At 41.1% G+C, this 7,895-nt stretch overlaps 1 non-coding gene across 1 annotated transcript; it reads left to right on the top strand.

The window, feature by feature from the left end:
- Window positions 1-7,221: 7,221 nt before the first annotated feature.
- LOC141658285 (small nucleolar RNA R71) lies at window positions 7,222-7,328 on the top strand. The gene has a single exon (XR_012549179.1). It is a non-coding gene; the product is annotated as a small nucleolar RNA R71 (small nucleolar RNA).
- Window positions 7,329-7,895: the final 567 nt, after the last annotated feature.

Here is a 7,895-nt window from a genome sequence, read left to right as displayed (position 1 = left end):
CGAGTAGGTAGTAGTACTTAGATTGTCACAATATATCAATGGCGGAGTAGTAGTAGCAGTGCCAAGTTCGAGCAGGGTAATCTTTCGGAGTTGCGTCTTCATGCAAACTATACGTATTTGACTTTGTTTCATGTTAATATATATTTTATAGATGGACGATCTGCAGTCTTTTAGCTCGAAACATTTGGGCGCGTTCGGTTCTCGCGTGGGTATGGGTTTGGAATCAGGAATCATACCGGGTGGTATGAGTTTGAAACTTGATTCCTCATACCCTGTGTTTGTTTCAATTTTGGGTGAACGAGGTTGAATTTCATCAAAGTTAAAAAAAATCTAAAATACAACATTAAAAATAATTATTTTCGATATTGAAAAATCATGAAAATGAAGATTTGATCAAATAAATGTAAAAGAAATTTCATGATTTTTGGTTTTATTATTTGATACCCATGGGTATCAGTCTCATACCTACCTCCCCAATTGGGTATGAGAAACCCATACCTCATGGGTTTTAGATATGGGTATGAAACCTTAATTTTGCCAAACAAACACCTAATATGGGTTTGGTTCATTCCAAACCCATACCTCATACCTTTATGAGTTGAAACAAACACTCCTTTAGTGTTACAAAGTTAGTAAAGTAATTATAAGATCATATGGAGGACGGGTGCTACAATAGTGAACCAAAATAAAAGAGCATGAGATGCATCAATGCAATTCGGTAGTGGAGTTATCCCTCTATTCAAATACATATTTGATTGATCATGTAGTCTATTCTTGAATACAGATCGAGTACATGATATTTTACATTTATGAGCCTGCCAACCATTGGACCGGAACTGAATGTCGTTTTGCCGACAATTTAACACCTCAAAGAAAAAAATGAACTTCGTTCTTTCGCTCAATACTGTGAGCGGAGGTGACGGCGGCTGTGGAGATTGTGGCGGTTGCGGTGGAGAAGAATAAGAATAAGAAGAAGCTGGTGGATGTTGAGGAGGTAGAAGCGGCGATTGCGGCGGAGGCGGTTGCGAAGGTTGAGGATGTGGAGATTGAGGAGGTTTCGGGGGTGTTTGAGGTTGTGGATAAGGCGAAATGCACATCATTCGGCGGTAAAACCATTAGCATACTGTGAACAAGGGTGAGCTTCAAATTTCTCCGCTTCAGTTAAACTTTCGATTTGAGTCATATAATCCGTAGCGAACTTGCTGAAATTATCAAATTGCGATTCTAAATCCAGTTGATATCCGTCGTTGTGAGTACCAAAAATAAGATTTATAATTCCTATTAAAACTAACCTAGGCTAGTGGTAACAGGGTCGAACCACAAGGAGGCGAATGTAATTAAAAGTTGTCTAAATCTAGTCTAAGGTAACAAGTGTGGGGGTTGATTTGATTTGGTCTATAGCTAATAACAATAAAATTTATACTAAAGAAATATATTAAATCAAATATAAAGAAGGGTACTAGGATGGTCGGTTCATTATAGTTTTGGCGGCAGCAAACTAAGACGGTTTAAATCAAACACGTGAGGCGGGAAAACAAGAGGTCCTCTCGGTCCACTCTCAACAAATAGCATCTTTCGATCTCGCTATAAGTCCCTAATATCACTAATACTGACTCTCGTCCTGAAAAGTGACTAATAATCTAAACTTTACCTATCTTTCGATCTCAGCATAGTTTAGTCATTTTAATTGGTGATCTAACAGCCTTCCCTATCTTTCGATCTAATGGGTCAGTCATATATTAAGCATTCAACTAGTCGCATGCATTCGATTCGTCAAATACAACATTTAAATCAATTAAAACGAAGGTAAACCTCACGTGGTCAGTCGATCGACCAGGTATGGCAGTCGATCGACTGACACGCGATTTCAGGCCATGATAATTCTAATGCCGCCTACACTATAATTCCCCTACATCCTAGCACGAATAAATTAGCTACTCATACTAAGAATGATAACAACAATAAGATTGACTATTAAATCTACTGAATTCATGATTAATACGGAAAGATAAATAAATAGCATAAAACGATAAAATTGGCTTTGAATCTAACTAGCAATTTCTATACTATCAACGCGATAAAGATGAACTGAAATAGAACAGAAAGAATACCGAAATTGCAGAGGAATTGTCACGGAATGATTAGAAGTACGAATGAAAATCTGATGCAAACCAATATTCCAAACCCTAATTATTGATATTCTAAAACTAATAAAACTGAATGTAAAACTTAGATAATAATTCCCTCCTCTTCTCATGTTTCTAGGTTACGTTATATAGCAACTAACGTAACTTTTATTTCCAAAACCTAAAATACAATGGGCTTCAAGTTTCCCAATCTTCTTATTTACGTCTGAAGTAGCGGCTTGGTCGATCGACTGAGCTTGGCGGTCGATCGACTGAGATGCAGTGTACAGTAGCTTCTGGAGCCCGAGGGTTGGTCGATCGACTGCTTTAGCTGGTACTTGACTTCTATAATCTCGTGGATTTGTCTTTTAGGCCTTGAAATGCGCACCAAGCTCGTTCCTTAAGTGAATACTTCACGTCAAATGCAATGCAGGATACTCGGGGACGGATTTAGCTCAATTTCCGTTGAATTCTTCACATTCCTGCAATAATGTACAAAAACACGAAAGTAGACGGAAATAGGGGAAATGGTAGCTTAAACTACACAAATGAGCTCTAAAATGCGTGTAAAATGAGGTATAAAACATCATATAAATGACACGCATCAAACTTCCCCAAACCAAACCCTTGCTTGTCCCCAAGCAAGAACTAGACTCGATCCTAGAACCTAATGGAACGAGTTCAATCTCAGAGCGAATTACAACATGTAAAGCCTAAACCATTTTAATGCAATAACTAACAATCAATTAGCAATGCGAATCATGCAAACGAGTTATAAAGTCGTTAAGAACTGCTGAACCGTCAACTATAGAGACTTATCATTATGGACTCTCACGGGTCGCTCAAATTACTTAAATAAGCACAGGTGAATATATAAGAGGATAGAAAGAATTTATTTTGTAAAGACTCTCACCTAACTACGACCTATAAGAACATGCCTGCAATATAATATGAAAGTAATCTCTATAACCGTACATATGCATTCCAACCAACAAAAGACCATGACACATGCCGAGGTATATATGTGGATATGTGAGGTATGGGTAAGAAGGGGCGAAAAATTTATGGGAAAGTGGAGGTACAGGTGATCAAGCTAGTACCAAAACGGAACCATATGGCAACATCCTTCTTCTTGCTCATAATCAAACGAAACGGTGCTATAGCAAGCACAAATCTCACAATCTCCAGTATAAAAGTAATCAACCAATGCGAATTGATTTTTTTCCTCTTTTCTTCTCGGGCTTCAGTCGATCGACCAATGCGGCCAGTCGATCGACTGCTTTGAACAGTACAGAACTTTTTTTTTTTTCAACTTCTTTCTTTCCTTCCTTTCATCTACCCAACAAAATCTCAATAAGAGCAAATGCTACAAAAAACTAAGTAACAATCCCAAGAACTAAACTACTAGCTTGACAAGGGTAGGCTAAATGTAGGATGTAGTAATGGGACAAAAAGGCTATTTTTGGCAGAGTGGAGTTTATGGGCAAAATGAATAAAGGGAAACCTCTACCACATGTGTCAACTAACCACAAACTGAATGCACACAGGTATTAAGCAGATCAAGTTCATATTTATGCACATTTATGTAACATGTCTCATAAGGAGTACTACTCACATTCCTAGATAAACCGGTCATGGATGTCACCAGTTATAGGCTCTAAATCTAAGAAATATGATGTAGTTTGCCAAAATTCAAAGTCAAGTCTCAAGTTCAGCAAATAATTTAACGAAAACTCGTAGACTATGCATATACGATTCTACTAATAACATGTCAATTAGCAAGGCTTAGGCATAAACAGGTGAAAATGCATTGTCATCATTGATATACTACCGTTCCGACTCGACCTACATGCTAAAATAAACATGCATTTTTTTGATTTTTTTTGAAATTTTCCACTTTTTTTGGTATTTTGTATATATGAGAAATGAAATAAACAATGCAAAACAAAATGTAAACGTGAATGCAACCAAATGATATGCGACGCAAAACCCTTCCCCAAACCAAATCGTACAATGTCCCCATTGTGCAAAATCATGTAATGAAGAAAAGAGAAACGGGAATTTGCGAGAAAATTAAATAAATAAGACATGAAGTGAAAATCGGGAACTCACAAGACTTTAAGCGCAGCAAAAGAAACCTCCCCAAACCAGCGTGAGGTTTTAGTAGCCAGCAGTGCTACTAATAAGTACCTGAAAGACAAACGAATACCACGCATAAAGCCGAGAAAGCAATAAAGAAGCGGTATTATGTGCATAATTGAGAAAAATAGAAGAAATAAATAATGACGGAAGATAAAGGTGGAGTAGAAAACTCCCTTAATTCCGCAAATCGACCAAACACAGTAGGGGGGAGGTCGTGAGCAAGTACAGCAGTGCAGGGTGGTCGATCGACCACATCACTCAGTCGATCGACCAAGGTGAAGGGAACAGTAGCTCTTGGAAACTGCAGACCAGTCGATCGACCACATAGCTCAGTCGATCGACTGGGAATACTGCTGTAACTTCTGATTCTTCGTATTTGCTCAATTACTTGAGCTAATGAGGTCTAAAAACCTGCAATTGCACAATAATACACGCCCAAAATTGCGTAAAACCCAAACCAAAGTCTAAAGTACTTAAAAATTCTAAGCAACAAAATAAATGCGAAGTCTCGCGCACACAAATGCAATAAAAAAAAGAGTCTAAAAGCAATAAAATGTTCGTAAAGCAGGTGATCAATTAATAGTTGATCAAGAACGGCCACGGTATGGCCCACTTCGTCGGCTTCTGACTACAAGAGGTGGCCTCAACGGTGCTTATCTTCTCAGCTGCACCCTTCTTAACTTCCATGTCCGTCGAACTCAACGGGTCAACAGCTTTTATATCTCCCCAGTCAATGATCTCTTCGGACTCATCAGAATCCAAATCGGACTCTCTCACTTTGACTGGCTCATCATCAACTTCCTCATCAGTGCCATAGCTAAGGCAACCAAGACCGCCTCGTGAAATGATGGGCTCCTTCACAGCTGGAGTAACTTGCGACTCTTCCTTCCCCAAACCAGCTCCTGCAATATAAGAAATAGACAAATCTTTCTCCAGCTTGCTCCCAATCTGGGGCGGAGGTGTCACAACAGGAATAGGAGTAGAGATAGGCATGTCAGAAAGCACAAAGTAGGATTTCTTCTCAGAAACCGTATTACAAGTCACAGGCCACATGGGGTCTTTCTTCTTAGCAGGTTGGGCAAAAACAATGGAATGCTTCCCAACTTTGAAGGTCAGGGTTCCCGAACCTACATCTATGACTGCACCAGCAGTGTGCAGAAATGGTCTACCCAATATGATAGGAATATGGGCATCCTCAGGCATATCAAGTACAACGAAGTCTACAGGGAAAAAGAACTTTCCTATTTGCACGGGAATGTCTTCTAAGACTCCTATAGGCTGGACCGCAGATCGGTCAGCCATCTGTACTGTCATGTCGGTCACTGCGAACCTAGTTAATTTAAGCTTTCTAGCAAGACTCAAGGGCATTACACTTATACTGGCTCCTAAGTCACATAATGCCTTCTCAATAGAAAAGGTACCAATGCTACAAGGAACGGAGAAGCTAACTGGGTCTTCTAGTTTGTGAAGTGCAGTATGGGTCAGATAAGAACACGATTCTTTAGTAAGTGCGACAGTATGCACAGTTTCAAGTGACCGCTTTTTAGATAAAAGTTGTTTCATGAATTTAGTATAAGCGGGCACTTGGTTTACCAACTCGAGAAAAGGAACTTGTACATTCAAGCTACGAATAACTTTTTCAAATTTATTGAAAGATACCTATTCCTTCATCGGCATTAATCTCTCCGGATATGGGGCTGTAAGAAGTAACTTAGCCCTCTCCTCTAAATATCGCATGCCGGCGTCGGTGGACTTAGGCTGAAAGTCCACTACCTTCTCCTTATTGAAGCTTGACCCCTCTTCAGACCGTCTCAAATGTGAGCCATTGACCGACATTGGGTCGAACTTCGGTACCGGGACTGACCCATCAGCACTCGGGTTTTGCCCTAATATTTTCGGGACTGTCGAACCCCGAAACAAATGATCCCTTAAGTTATCGGGCATTGGAGGACGAAAAGGCTCACTATAAGCAGCGATCTCAATCGATCGACCAGTGAGGTCAGTCGATCGACTGACTTGAACAGGACCAGAAGCTTCTGTAACGCGCACTTCAGTCGATCGACCGGGTATATCAGTCGATCGACTGATATACCTGGTAGACGCCTTTTTCTTTCCTTTGTTCGTTCCAGCTTTGTTTTGACTCGGTTTCGCCCCATCTTTTTCAGCATTGTCCTCGACCATGGCAGGCCCCTCCAGGGTGGACCCGCTCCTAAAGTGATGGCATTAAGGGTCTCCTTTTGGTCAGTTTGAGTCGGTAAGTGTCCCGGAGCTCGAGTGGTACTCTTGCTAGCCAATTGAGCAATTTGGCTCTCTAGTAGCTTCATCCCGGCCTCTCTAGCTTGGGACTCCTTTTGCAACATATTCTTCAATTCAGCAAACTCAGAATTTTGGGATTGTTCTTCTTGCAAAGACATAGGGAGGTTTTTGATATTGTTGTTGCTTATGAGGAGGCACATAAGTCTGCTGCTGCTGCTGTGGAGGTTGAGTCGGATTCAGGACATTCTGGCTACTCCACCTTAAGTTGGGATGGACATTCGGCTCATAGTACGTGTTTGTCTACCTGTAATATTGAAAGGCAGCACAAGACTCGAAGGGACTAGGACAATTTTCTGCAACATGTCCCTCAGCTCCACATCTTCTACAGACGAAAGGACCGTCTGAAATAGCATTCACATGATACATCCCTCCTTTGGAAGTTCCTCCCAACTCGTACTTGTCAAACCTCGCCGTGAGAGCCTCTAATGCAGCTACAGAAGGGGATTCAGCACTCCTCCTCTGATTGCCTCTCGAATTCCCATATTCAGCTTTATGGGTGGCTAAATCATCAATGATCTTCCACCCCTTTGTCTCTCCCATATTCTAAGCAAATCGGCCATTGGCTGCAGCATCCAAAATAGCCCTCTGATCGTCATACAGCCCGTTATAGAACTGATTGCAAAGACTCCATTTTTCGAACCCATAGTGCGGTATGGTTCGCACCAACTTCTTGAAACGGACCCATGCTTCATGGAAGTTCTCATCAGGTCCTTGTTTAAAGCTCGTGATCTGAGCTCTAATGGCATTCGTCTTCGAGGCAGAGAAGTATTTCTTGTAGAATGCCAAGGCCAAAGAATTCCAATCGGTGATCCCATGAGCGGCTCGATCCAGATCTCTATACCACTCCCTTGCAGCATCACGGAGTGAGAATATAAACATGGTTTCCTTTATCTGGTCCTAGGTCACACCGGTCGGCGGGGGTTTAGAGCAGCAATAATCAATAAATATCTCCATATGCTTGGCTGCATCTTCATTTGCAGCTCCCCCGAACTGGTTTCTCTCAACCAAGTTGATATAGGAAGGCTTCGGTTCGAATTTCCTATCAGCTCCAGGTAATTCGAACCCCTTGTAAATATTTGCAACTGTCAGCTCAGAATGACTTGCTATAGTTGCTTCTTCAGCCATGACTGGAATTTCTGGAGAAGTAACTGTCTCAGCTGAAGAAGTAGAAGCAGGAGATGTAGGTGGATCTTCTTCGAACAGAGCGTTCTCGTAGTAACTAGACAGAGTACTCAGCTCTTCCTCTGTCGGCAATACCCTTGATGATCGTCTCAACTCACGCAAGGATTTCTCAATCTCAGGATTGAATGG

This window comes from Silene latifolia, chromosome 5, assembly GCF_048544455.1.
Source record: "Silene latifolia isolate original U9 population chromosome 5, ASM4854445v1, whole genome shotgun sequence".
NCBI lineage: Eukaryota > Viridiplantae > Streptophyta > Magnoliopsida > Caryophyllales > Caryophyllaceae > Silene > Silene latifolia.
Note: the sequence above shows the minus strand (reverse complement) of the source record. Positions and strands in the feature narration are given on the sequence as shown.